Source organism: Cuculus canorus, chromosome 2 (assembly GCF_017976375.1).
Source record: "Cuculus canorus isolate bCucCan1 chromosome 2, bCucCan1.pri, whole genome shotgun sequence".
NCBI classification, from domain to species: Eukaryota; Metazoa; Chordata; class Aves; order Cuculiformes; family Cuculidae; genus Cuculus; species Cuculus canorus.
The window spans coordinates 132562719-132575324 of record NC_071402.1 but is presented as its reverse complement, the minus strand read 5'-3'; positions in this window follow the sequence as shown (position 1 = coordinate 132575324).

The window sequence follows — 12606 nt, the reverse complement described above, 5'->3', positions numbered from 1 at the left end:
AATTTCTGTTTTGAAGCTCATGAGTTTATTCACCTACCTATGCAGAGATGCAGAGGTACAGAGATGCAGCAAAAAATGAGCCTTCAGTTCCAAAATCCCTGTGCAAATTACATGGGTCACCTGAACTAGAAGTTCTATTTGACTGGCTTTACAATGCTGCCAGATTTAAGTTGTTCTGCCATTTCTTTTCTCAATTGGCACAACAAGAGAAAAACAACAGGTAAATGGAGTCATCTAACTCGCTAAATCCCACTGAAGAGACTCTTCCCTGCCTGAGGAGATCAAAATGCTTGCTAGGGATAATTCTTTGTGCCTCATTTCACAAGTTTAATGGACAGTCTCCTTACTCTTTTATACATTTTACTTTCAGATCTTCATGTATTTTCCCTTTTCCTCCCGATTTTTTTCCTGTGCTTTATTTTTCACTTTTTCATAACTCTACCGCTCCTCTGGAAACTTTTTGGTTGTTGCCAATTTGCAGCTTTCCATTTTCACTACCATGAATGTTGCAAAGTATGTACATCCTGTGCCCTGAATGTCATCACTAAAGCAATAAAGAAGGCAATAGCTGCCACAGTGATAGCAAGTTATATATGGCTATGATAAAAATCAAATAATTTAAAATTTCTAGAGCATCCATAGACCACCACAAGGAACAAAAAAAATCTCAGATCTTTGACTATGAACTTCAACAATGAATTTTGTCTACGACTTCAGGTTGTTATACCTGAACCAACCACAAGAAAAATAATGACTTCTGTAGAGTGATATTCTCCAGTACGTTTATCATGACTTCTTTCAAGCTTTTCAGCTAAATGCACCTCAGAACCATGATTATTTTAAAATATTTTTCCTCCTTTCTATGACTTATTAACAGGTATGAGTGATGCAGATTCAGCCACTGGAGCAGATATTTGAACAAAAATCAGTATTCTTTCAATAGCAAACTGATATTTCTCCAGGTTGAAAACTATATAGCTCTTATTATGTAGAACTCCTTATTTATAAAATTACCCTTGCAAACGCAGTTTTAAAAGGGAAAAAACTTATGTATTAATTGTAATCTATACCTGCAGAAACTGTGTTTTAGAGTTTGACTCACAGATTAAAAAAAAAAAAATCCACTCATTTTTATTCCATTAATAAAGGGAATAAACTAAAGTAACTATTGGGAAAAAGAATCAGTAATAACTATGAAATAAAACCATTTTAACTAAGGAAAGTGCGATGTAGTTTTCTTTAACTTTTTATATTAAAAAGGGCTGATTTTTTTCTCCAATAAAAGGTTTTCCTCAGCTGGACCACACTCAAACTGGGAAGATTATTCCAGGCAATGTCAAAGAGAAACCACCAGCCTGCATGTGCCCCCAAGAAGTTCTCAGCAGTGACTACTACAAGTGGATCTTGATCTTCATGCAGCAGTCCTCACAAACTAATCATCAGTATTCCCTGCCCTCACATTTTGTGTTGGTACTTGTTGCTGCCTGAGTTATCATTCTAACCCATTTCATCCATCCAGAGGTTTTCTATAGATTTCTCTGCTTTTGTTACAGTGCCTTTTTGAACAACTTCTTACTCTCAGTCTATCAGTTTGAGGAAAATAACCAAATAAACAACAGGTGCAATAGTCATTCTGCAAAACCAGGGCAAAAGCAAACATTTATTATGCTTTTAGCTAATAACTTTCTTCTTTAAAAAAATTGATATCTTATTTTTGATTGAAATAATATTAGGCATTAAATAATTCAGGTATATTGGATACAAATGTAAATATTTCTCTTTAATTCTTTTTTTAAATACCTCTGTGGAAAAATCGTACTTCAATAATTCATAATTCATATTTTTTAACAAACTCACTTAATGACTTTTTATTTCAAAACTATTAAGGAACAAGCTTCCTGCAGTCAACTAATTAATATAAAATAAAACTGAAGATATTGATTTCATATCAGAGTCCAGTAATTCTTTATTCTCGTTAAAGCATGTTACGACCGTATGACTACATTTTCATTTTTATTCCTGCCACATACTTCAGGTTCAGATGGATATTCAATAAGAAGTATTTAGTCAGTAAGAAGGAAATTCTTGAAGTACCAAGTCTCATTAATATACTAATTACTTTTTTAAAAGCTAACCTAAAATATATTGACTGAAATAACAGTGGCAAGAAAACATTTTATGATTTGAAGAAAGCCCTGAATGTAAATCTGATAGTGCTATTGTAGAATGAAAACATTAGGTACCATTACGTTATATACATCTGAATTCTCCTATCTGAAATACCAGAAACTTCCAGACTGAATGGGCTCCCAGGAAAGAATAAACAAAAATAGGTATTGGCCACCTGCAGTACAAAACAAGGCAAACATCAGATCATATTTTGTGTGGGGTAAAGTGGTATTAAGTAGCTCAACTTTTTTTCTTTCCCCTCACTTAATGTATTTTCAGAGTTTATTAATTCCTTATGAATATGATTTTATCTGAAGAAATAACCTCATCAGAAGTTAATACGTAAATTCTTTATTCATTTAGGTTAAAAAAGAGACATACCTTTGGAGAAGTGATCATAGTGCAGCTCCACTGAAATCAGAAATGTTGTAGGAATTCAGGAAACATCGTAGCTCCTTGAAATACTATAGCAAGTATGTTATCATAACTTCACTAAGCAAAGCACGAAGAGTTCTAGGAATCCAAAACAGCGTGTAGCCCTTTACTCCCTCCACTCTCTTGCTCAAGTATAGTGTACAATTTGATTAGTCTTTGACAATCCCATACTGTTCAAACCTATCTGGACAGTTTTTACGTTCATTCTCTCCTTCTGTTTCTTTTCCTGAAAAAGAATTTGCCCATCTTTCACTAGTCTCAGTGTGTCTTCCTGAGTTTCTTAAATGCTACACAGCAAAAATATGAGTTCATTATCATTCCTTTCTACCCTTCTCAATATTGATTCCGTCTTAGATTTGGCCATATTATCAGGACATGAACTATTTTATGTTTCCCTATTCTTGATTTTCTGCTATTTTCCTTTACAAAAATTTCCTTACAATTTTCCAAGAAGGAATATATACCTTTACTTACAATACTAAGTTCCTCCAAAACTCACAGTCGCTGTGAATAAAACAAATACTGAAGGGAGGAAAAATGCAGTCTAAGTATAAGAATGCTTATGTTCCATGCTATGCAGTTTTATTGAGGCCACACACATTTTATTAAAATATGTTCTTTTCTTTTTACTTAATTAGACGTACATTATTCATTTTCCATACATGTTTAAAATCAAACCATACTTTCTTTATAGCAAAAGAAAGAAATAATATTTTCCTTAAATATCTGGAAAGAACACTATCTTGAAAGCCATAGAAATTATTACACACAATCTGTGATTTTATATACTCACCATAATGCATGAGCTTTAAGTAGATGTTACAAAGAACATTAAAAGATATGAAATTAGACTATTTATTGAGTCCTGAAGATAAGGCAGGCAGTATATTTGGATACTAACATAGAAATCTAATTTATTTAATAATTTATTTTTTAAAGACTGAATATACTTGTATGTGAATGAGTAAATAGTCTGACAGGAACTAGGGAAAAAGAAAACCTAATACCAAAAACTCCTAAAGAAATGGGGCTGAAGAAAGGAAGGATTAAATATATATATATATTTTTTTTTTCGGTCCTTCAACAGTTATTAAACACTGGGATTTGGTGCTGGGAAAGCCCCAGAGGACTTAGGTTAGGATTTAGCAGGGGAGGTTTGGGGAAGTGTCTCTAAGAAGCATTAAGAACAAAAGCAAAGACCACAATTTTACACTGTATTCCTTCTTGAGGAACAACTTCACATCTAACTGAGCAAGGAATTTTAGACAGTTGTGTGACTGAACCAATGTTTTTTTTTTATGATGTTCTTACACAATAAGAAAATAATATGGCTGTGCTTCTTCTGTATCTCAGAGACAAAACTGATATCTTACTATACTCATGTAGACATTGGTCCTTGTAAAGTTCTTCCCATAAATGAAGTGCTGGAGGCATTCACCATGGAGTCTATAGGGAGCACAGGAATAGTTTGCAAATTGGAATATCCTCACACAATATCAAAGAGTTGAAAGAAAATTGAAAAATATTATCGTCCACCAAGTATTTATTTGTAAAGAGACAAAAAATATTAGCGTCTACCAAATACTCACTCATGAAGACATTTGCATTTCAAATGGCAGCAAAGATGTAAAGATTATTGATGGGTCAGAAAATTCAGTGACTAGCCACTTAGGAATTAAGACTATTTCCCTTAGGAGTTCCAAATTAGGAGCGCTTGAGAAGAATATTTCCAAATTAGTTTAATGGATTTTAGTCAAAATCAACACATTTCAATTAAAATACATTTTGGTTTTCTTTTTGCCTAAGCCATCACTTTGCAGAAAGAGATTAGTGAGGAGGGTAATTTTAAATCATTTGGGTTTTGCTGTCATTCTAACACCATTCTGAATAAAATAGTTTAAGAAATTAGCAACCAGTTCTATTTTTTCTTCCTTTTCCTATCCAGTTTAGACTTTTGTCACACACCTTCATAAAATATGCTTTTGTTGTCATATTTACAAAATGGGAAAAATATTGTGGGGTAATACAACATTTGTTATCATCCTACCAGCAACGGAAGTAATATAAAAGCATTGGGCTCTAGAGGTCTGAGGGATAAATGAGTAGGCTTTACTAAGTGTGTTTGTTCACTACAGTTCCTTGGCCAACTTGCACCCCTTTGTAACTTTTCAGTTATTAAACCATCCCTGGGACCCAAAGACCTGATCATAGCAATTTTAATGCAGTCGGTCCTTTTTGCTCAGAAACTGAATTACAAATCCACAATCACATGTGAATTCTTCTGGAACAGCAATACAGTTGCAAATTCAAAAAACTACTTCATATTGTAGGATTGCTACCTTCACAATCACAGTCACTTATCTTTGCAAGAGAGTGAAAATGAGGTGAAAATGAGGAGAATGTATAAAGTCAAATGAAAACAAAGTGTCTTTAATGATATGTGAGTTTTTGGACTGGGAATATCTAGAAGATGATCCAATATATATGTTTATATGCAAGTTGAGAACAAATGGGAGAAAACCGAAATCCTTCATCCCATTTTTGCAGCATTGTGGGAAATCTGTGTGAAGAAACATCCATGGCAAGATCAAAAGGGAAAGTCAAATGTCATAGCTCGTGTAGCAGAGAGATATTCCCTTTGATAAAATACTGTCGACAAAAAAGGAAATGTGTTACAGAGGTCTAACTGGAAAAGGAGGTGGGGAGCTACAGAAATTAATATTCAAAGAAGAAAAAGAATTAGATACACAAATTAAGGAAGTTATTTTCTCCGGTTATTTTTCTGCCAATTCTACTAACTCTTGAAAAATCCTTAAGATTGAGTGCTTGGCATTTCAAAAAACGCTTTTTGAAATACAGTGCTACAAAGCCATATAATAGGCAAAACTTTGCTGGTGTTTCACCTACTGAAAGGTCAGCACTTCTTTTCCAAGCTTCTAATCTATTTTATGTCATTTTCAATTGGTGGTGTGGACTAATTGCATAAAGTTATCCAGTTTGTAGTAGTTTTACTGGTGTAGAGTGCTTCTGTCAACTCAGAAGTTCAAGGAAGCTAGCAATCTAGTCGACTCTAGTAACTCTAAAAGGACAACTTGATTTAATTTGAGAAGTCTGGCCAAAGAAAAAAGTATTCATTCTATTAAGAAATTCAAGTTGAAATACAAGCAATATCAGACAAAAAATGCTTGAATAAAAAATATATACCATGGTGCAGTAAGAAAAAACAAGCTCAGAAATCTTCAATTCATATTTCTATTTATTTATTCTGAATAACAGAGATGGCAGAAAGGAAACTAAGGAGATGTTAACACAAGCAGATTTTGAATGGAACAGAGATAACTGCTTTAAATTGCTGATTGAATTGTATACAACAATTTCTGGGTTTGTATGCATTCATTCATTCACAGATTAAGAGATTATGTAAGTTATTTAAATAATTGTTGACTCCATCAAGCCAACTACAGTAAAGATCTACCAAAAGGATTTAATTACATGAAATATTAATTGGAATACCTTTTCTTGAATTTATATGTTTTGTTTGTGGGGAGTAGCAGAGGGCTGTAGAGAAATAAAGAGACCTAGCTTTTTAGTAGTGTGCATATGGGTTGACAGTATAAAAGTAGGTGTTTTTTCGAGAATATAATCCACGTTTACAGAAATCCTGTATAATAAGTGAGTGTTCGTTAAAATACAGTTAAAGAATTATGTGACAAATAAATGGAAGAGGAAGAAATAAAGATGGGACTAATGTAAAAAGATTTAGGATTTGGGGGTTCAAGGTCTTGACTATGAAATGCATAGCAGTTCTACTGATTACATTAACATGTAGAGCTAAATTGTTATTAATGTCCACTTTTGAATGTCTACAAATGCTGTTGCTGGTGTATGGCCTTACTCTGTCACCTTGTATTAATGCGTCTACTCAAGATCTAAGCAATATGTAGATATAAAACCAGTAGAATCCAATATTTTCTTCAAGATACATTTGCCTGCTCACCAGTAACTCCCTTCAAGTGCCCAATAATTATTTATCATTTAGATTAATTTCTTCATTCATTAACAATAGTTTCTGTCCTACTAAAATAAGTCTAGCTGCGGCAAATATGGTTATACTGCTTTAGCAGAGGGCAGAAATTACCCCAGTATTATTTTAAGAATACTTTTCTAAAATATGCTTTGAAGGTAAGATTACCACCTCTGTATTCTTATTTAGGAAATGACCTAGTAATATTCTTCTGCTTTGTGAAGAGACTTTGATCGTTGATTTTCAGGAAAGCCTATTATGCACTGAAGTTCTTTCATGGTTCTTTGTCCCTTTTATTGCTATTGTCCTTGAGGATTTTATAAGCACCTCTAATATTGTGCATAGATTAGACATTTTTACATAGTTATTGATTTGTATTATAATCACAATATCCAGGTCTACAAGGTTCGACACAAAAAACCCCCAAGATGAACCCTACAGCTCAGGAACCAAGAGTGGGAGAGGAGAGACAAAGAGATGGTAACAGAACATATTCTAACTGTCAAAGTGAAATAGGGCTCAGCTCGATTACTTCACTCAGTACGAATGGATGCATGTTCAAATACAGACATTTTCTTACCCTTAGTTGGAAAATGTCGGTGTGCAAGAGTGAACAGCAAGTCAACAATGCTTTGTCTGTAAAGCAGTTTTTAGCTAATAACAACATCACTGTGCTTGAGCACCCACCCTATTCGCCAGACCTGGCTCCCTGCAATTTCTATCTCTTCCCAGAGAGTCAGTGCTCAATGGAAACCATTTTTTATCAGTAGAAGATGCAAAAGCAAAAATAATGGAGATCCTCAACAGCCTTTCAGATATTAATCTGCAGAATTGCTTTGAATGTTGGCAGCATCGTGTGCAGCTGTCTGCAACTCAGAAGGGAAATATTTTGAAGGTGATCATAAATGATTTTCTGAATTTGTTAAATGAAAAGGATGACAGGCACTATCTCATGTCTCTTTGTGTTAGACCTTGTATACACGTATTCTATAATAAGCATGGCTAATTTTTACATAAATATTTGAATCTATTTCAGGACAATAAATCTGAAAAGAACGGAAGATCGTCATTGTTATACAAAGATACGCCTACAAAGACAACCACTAAACTGAGCTCTAACATAGAAGATGTGTTGGAATGCAATTTCTACTTCTTTGGATGAGATCACCAAGAAGGACTGAAGTGTTGCACAAAAGATACTGCTGCTGACTTCAGTGTGCAAAGAGTTATTTGTGAGTCCATATGTGGTGGCATATGTCAACTCTAAAAGTAAAGAAAATAAAAGAAAAATAAGAAAAAAAAAAAAAAAGAAGAAGGAAGTTGAAAACTGTCTCCAGTGGCCAGTTGGGAAAAAAAGGAATGGGTGTATTTCCTCAGTGTGCACTTTTGTACATCCTCTCCAGTGCAACAGGTGATTCTCTGATACTTCTTAACATAAACACGATGTTTCATCAGGACCTACTCTGTTGCCCTACGGATTATTCATGTTCATTTCACAAGTACTGGTGACTAGAAGAAGCTTTGATCAAGTGCAGATGATGCACATAATAATTGGCTATTAAGCTTTGATAATGTATGTAATTAGGTAATGCTTATTGGTTATTTAAATTACTTTTGTTGACAAACATTGTCTACTAAATTCTGGTTTTCCCTAGCATAAAGTTATAAACTAAGTTCTACAAAGCAAAGGATGAAAAGCGAGGAGGAGTTGGGGAAGAAATGACAATTCTCACATCAGTGGCAACTGTCCCCCACAAGAAACTCCAAGTAATAGGCATAAGAATGATCCACATAGTCTAAAAGTTTGACTGTGACAGCATAGGTAAGAGTGCTTTGGATTACAAATCCGAGATAACCTATGGGGAGAAAGCATACAGGAGAAGTGTGTACATGCTATTCCAATGTGAGCAAACCAGTGTGTGAGACAAATTGGGAGTAAATGGGAAGCAAAATCCAAGTATGCTACAGAAACAGTCTGTGTACGTGTGGCAAACCAGGTTTCACAGTAAAGAAAAAGCTTTTCCTTCATGCTTCATGGTTCATCTGTCTAGAAAAGTCTCATTTCAGAGGGCTTTCCTGCCCATTTTCTCTTTGCCTGTACACCCTCTCTCTTTATATCTGTTACAGTCTGTGCTCCTTTAAACTATATCTTCACCCTCCTTGCCTCTGCTTCAACTGCTTGTGTTCCAGCTCTTCTCCCTTTTCTTCCTTCTCATTTCCTTTGAATTCTTCCCTTTCACTCACATTTTATGTGTCTCCACATTTTGATCCTCATATCTTTGTCCTGTGCTTTGAGTTTTTTCTCCAAAATGCCAACAATTCTCTTTGCAGTTACAAAATCTTGCCTTCTTCTGTTCCCACCTCCCTGTATGGTCTTTTAATGTTCATTTCTCTCGAGTAACCCTGCCCTCAGCTGTCCCTGCCTTCTTTCATTTTAGTCATTCCCTTCTCAAACATACCCAAGTATCTAAGGATGAGGCAACTCAGTTTTTTAAGTAAATTGTGGATGTTCGTTTTAGAGGCGTAGAAGTCAAGAACATTTAAACTTTGATGAGGTGAAAGAGCAAGTAGCATAGAAAGGCTGAGAATGTTTCTGGAAGGATAAAATTACACTTCTACTTTTTCAGTCTCCTTCATAGACAAGATAGGAATATAGTTACAACTTTCAGCTAACTTTTATATTAAAGAGGGAGCAGTAACCCTCAAAAAGTTTACAAACGACACCAAGGCGGACAGGTGTGTTGATGTGCTTGAGGGTAGGAGGGCTCTACAGAGGGATCTGGACAGGCTGGATTGATGGGCTGAGGCCAGTTCTAAGAGGTTCAACAGGGCTAAATGCTGGGTCATGAACTTGGGTCACAACAACCCCATACAATGCTACAGGCTTGGGGCTGAATAGCTGGAAAACTTCCCAGTGGAAAAGGATTTGGGAGTGCTGGTCAACATCTGGCCAAATGTGAGCCGGCAGTGTGCCGAGGTGGCCAAGAAGGGTGTTGTTTAGCCTGGAGGAAAGAAGGCTGAGGAGAGGCCTTATTGCTTTCTACTGCTACCTAAAAGGAGGCTGTAATGAGGTGGGTGTCTCTTTTCCTAAGTAACAAGTGATAGGATGAGGGGAAGTAGTCTCAAGTTGTACCAGGAAAGGCTTAGATTGGATATTAGGAAAATTTTCTTCTCCAAAAGGGTAGCGAAGCATTTGTACAAGCTGCCTAGAGAAGTGGTTGAGTCATCATCTGTGGAGGTATTTAAAAGACGTGTAGATATTGTGCTTAGGTACACGGTTTAGTGGTGAACTTGGCAGTGTAGTATACACTTGGACTCAAAAATATTAATCTTTTCCAACTTAAATGATTCTATGATCCTAATAGATATGTTTGCTTATTTAGTAAATCAGACTTTGAAAGCTGAATGTTTTTTAAAGTGTGTCCCAACGGCCAGCTCCCTGAGCCTTTGATTATGTTATTAGGTGAAGATGGAGAAAAAAAACTGGAGGAATGTATGAAAGATGTACTGAGGATGGTCTCTCAAGCACTTGGCTTAGCTTACCTAGAGTATCACTCTGCCATACGGGTTACAAAACAGCAGAGTTTCCAGAATTAAAGCTGAAAATGCAGTTATGTGGGGACAAGTCACTCTACCTAAAGTGATTCATTAGTGTCCCTGCCATTTAAGCAAGTGCTAGGAAATGTCTATATTATGCACACAGCCTTTTATGCTCTTCCCTTATGCACTCAGAGCCACAAATCAGGAAGAGCAGCACACAAGAGCTGTGCTTTTGCACAGTAGTGCAGATTTTCTCTAATGCTGTACCTCTCAGGAAAAAAACAAACAAACAAACAAAACTCCAAACCCAAACAGATATAGGACTGCTACCCTCTTTGTTTCTTGTTGTTTGTTTTGTTGGCCTTTTTTAGTTCCCTGTCAACAACCCTAGTAACTTACTATCCCACTGCAATTTCACTGGGCATAGAATCCATCTCACTGTAGAATCATGTGTGTAGCCTCCATTAAGTTCATTCAGTACTACGCACCCAACACAGGAGGCACATTTTTTTTCCTGTAGGTTTATGAAAACAAGTATAAGGTTGATTCTCATTCAGATGCAAATATGAAACCAATGAAAATGGACTGAAAAGTCTGTAGGCTGCTTTCATCCAACTGAGAAAGAGGTGATAAGCAGCCCCTTGTTGCCAGCTGTAAAGCAAAGTAAACGGTTAAAATATGGTGAGGCAGACAGTGTTGCAATATTTCTCATTACAAAAGGTCATTGGTCTGCTAGTTCATCACCATTTTTTGGAGAGAACTGCAGAAGGTTGTGTCAGGGAAAGAAAAGTATACAGGAGACAAGAAATACTGCAAAGCATTAGGGAGACAAAGAAAGCACTTACTGACTTCAGAGGAGTGGTGTGGATATAACCTGGGGCAGAGTCTGGCTCTGACTGCTTCTATCTGCATAGCACTTCACAGTATCAGTGCACTAAGTGGTCTTACTTACAAGGTTGTAAATCCAGAGTATCTCTACTGAAGACAACTGTCCTGAAACCAATAGAGGTAATTCAGATTGATGCTGGTGTAAATGAAACCACACTCTGACCTTAAGCACTTGCTCAGGTAATATTTTCTTTTAACTATTCTTGATGGTTAATCTTTTTTTGCAAAATCCAGCTTCACTGATTTGGTGGACTCACAGTGGTGTGCCTTGACACTATTTTGTTTCTTTTGGTCTCTCTGTTTTAAAAGAAAAAGACAATCAAAGTCTTTTCAGGCATTTGTATAGAACCAAGGTGTCACGCTAAAAAGAGGGCAAATTGATCTTCTCTCCTTTCTGTGCATTTCATCAGAGAATCATTCATCTTTTGCTGAAACTGTTCACATATTTAAAATCTTTTTGACATGCATTTGTCTTTAAAAATCTGACCCATTTCTCACACTTCTCTCTCAAAATGACTCCTCAGATAACCTTCCAGGAATCCATCTCATTCCAAAGGATACTCTCTCTAGCTATCATAATTACATTACTTGTTGGTCAAGCAAGTTAATGACGGCAGCAGATGCAGCGCTACAAGAAGGCACTGCTGCTGTCAATAGCACTCAGAGAGCTAGCGAACAAGAAGCAAAATAAAATGTAACCTCTTACTCCTTAAAGATAACTTTTGAAACCAAGTCTCAGGTCACTTAAATTCTGTCACTTGCAACAAAAATTATTGACCTATTTGCCAAAGATGGTGGCAAGTTAGAGCAACAGCATCTCTTATTTTGGCAGGAGTAGTAACAGTTAGATCCATCAAGTCACTCCAGAAAACAAGTCAGTAGCAAGGATATCCTCACACCGGCTACTTCTGTTACTAATGGTCTCAAATGGTTTGACCAGCTCTCAGTGCTGCCACAGCTGCTGCCTCATGTGCTGAATGTCTTACCTCTTTGGCAGAAACCAGCTGACACTACTTATGTAATTTATATTGTTTGTTACATATACAGTAAGAGACAGGCCTTCATTCCTCCTCATTACTTTTGTTGCTCTGAAGGACCACTCTAAATCTGAGAATCTGTTTATTGTTATTAACCAGAATTGCAATTGCTTCCGGATAGGTCAGTCAGAATGCTATTGTACGAAGTGTTTCACACAGATAAGTTGATCCCTTTCAGAGATTAAACATGATCCTTGGGTCTGGATCTTTTTTAATGTAAGTTTTATTCTTATGCACATATTCTTTCAGCTTTGGCTTCTAGGTACCAGTCTTTACCAACCTGACCACTGCTTACTTTCACTGACTAAATTGCCTTCAGTGAAAAAGCTGCTAGATTAATACACTTTGGAAAAGTAGACTTGTTTTTCCTTTATGTTTAAACAAACGCCATGCATGTGTGATGTTTGAGGCTATATGGATTACCACTGCAAAACAATTTTATGTTGCTCTGTAATTGATGAATACAGGTCACTACCCTACCATTGACATGATAACTCCTCTCTACTTCTCTGC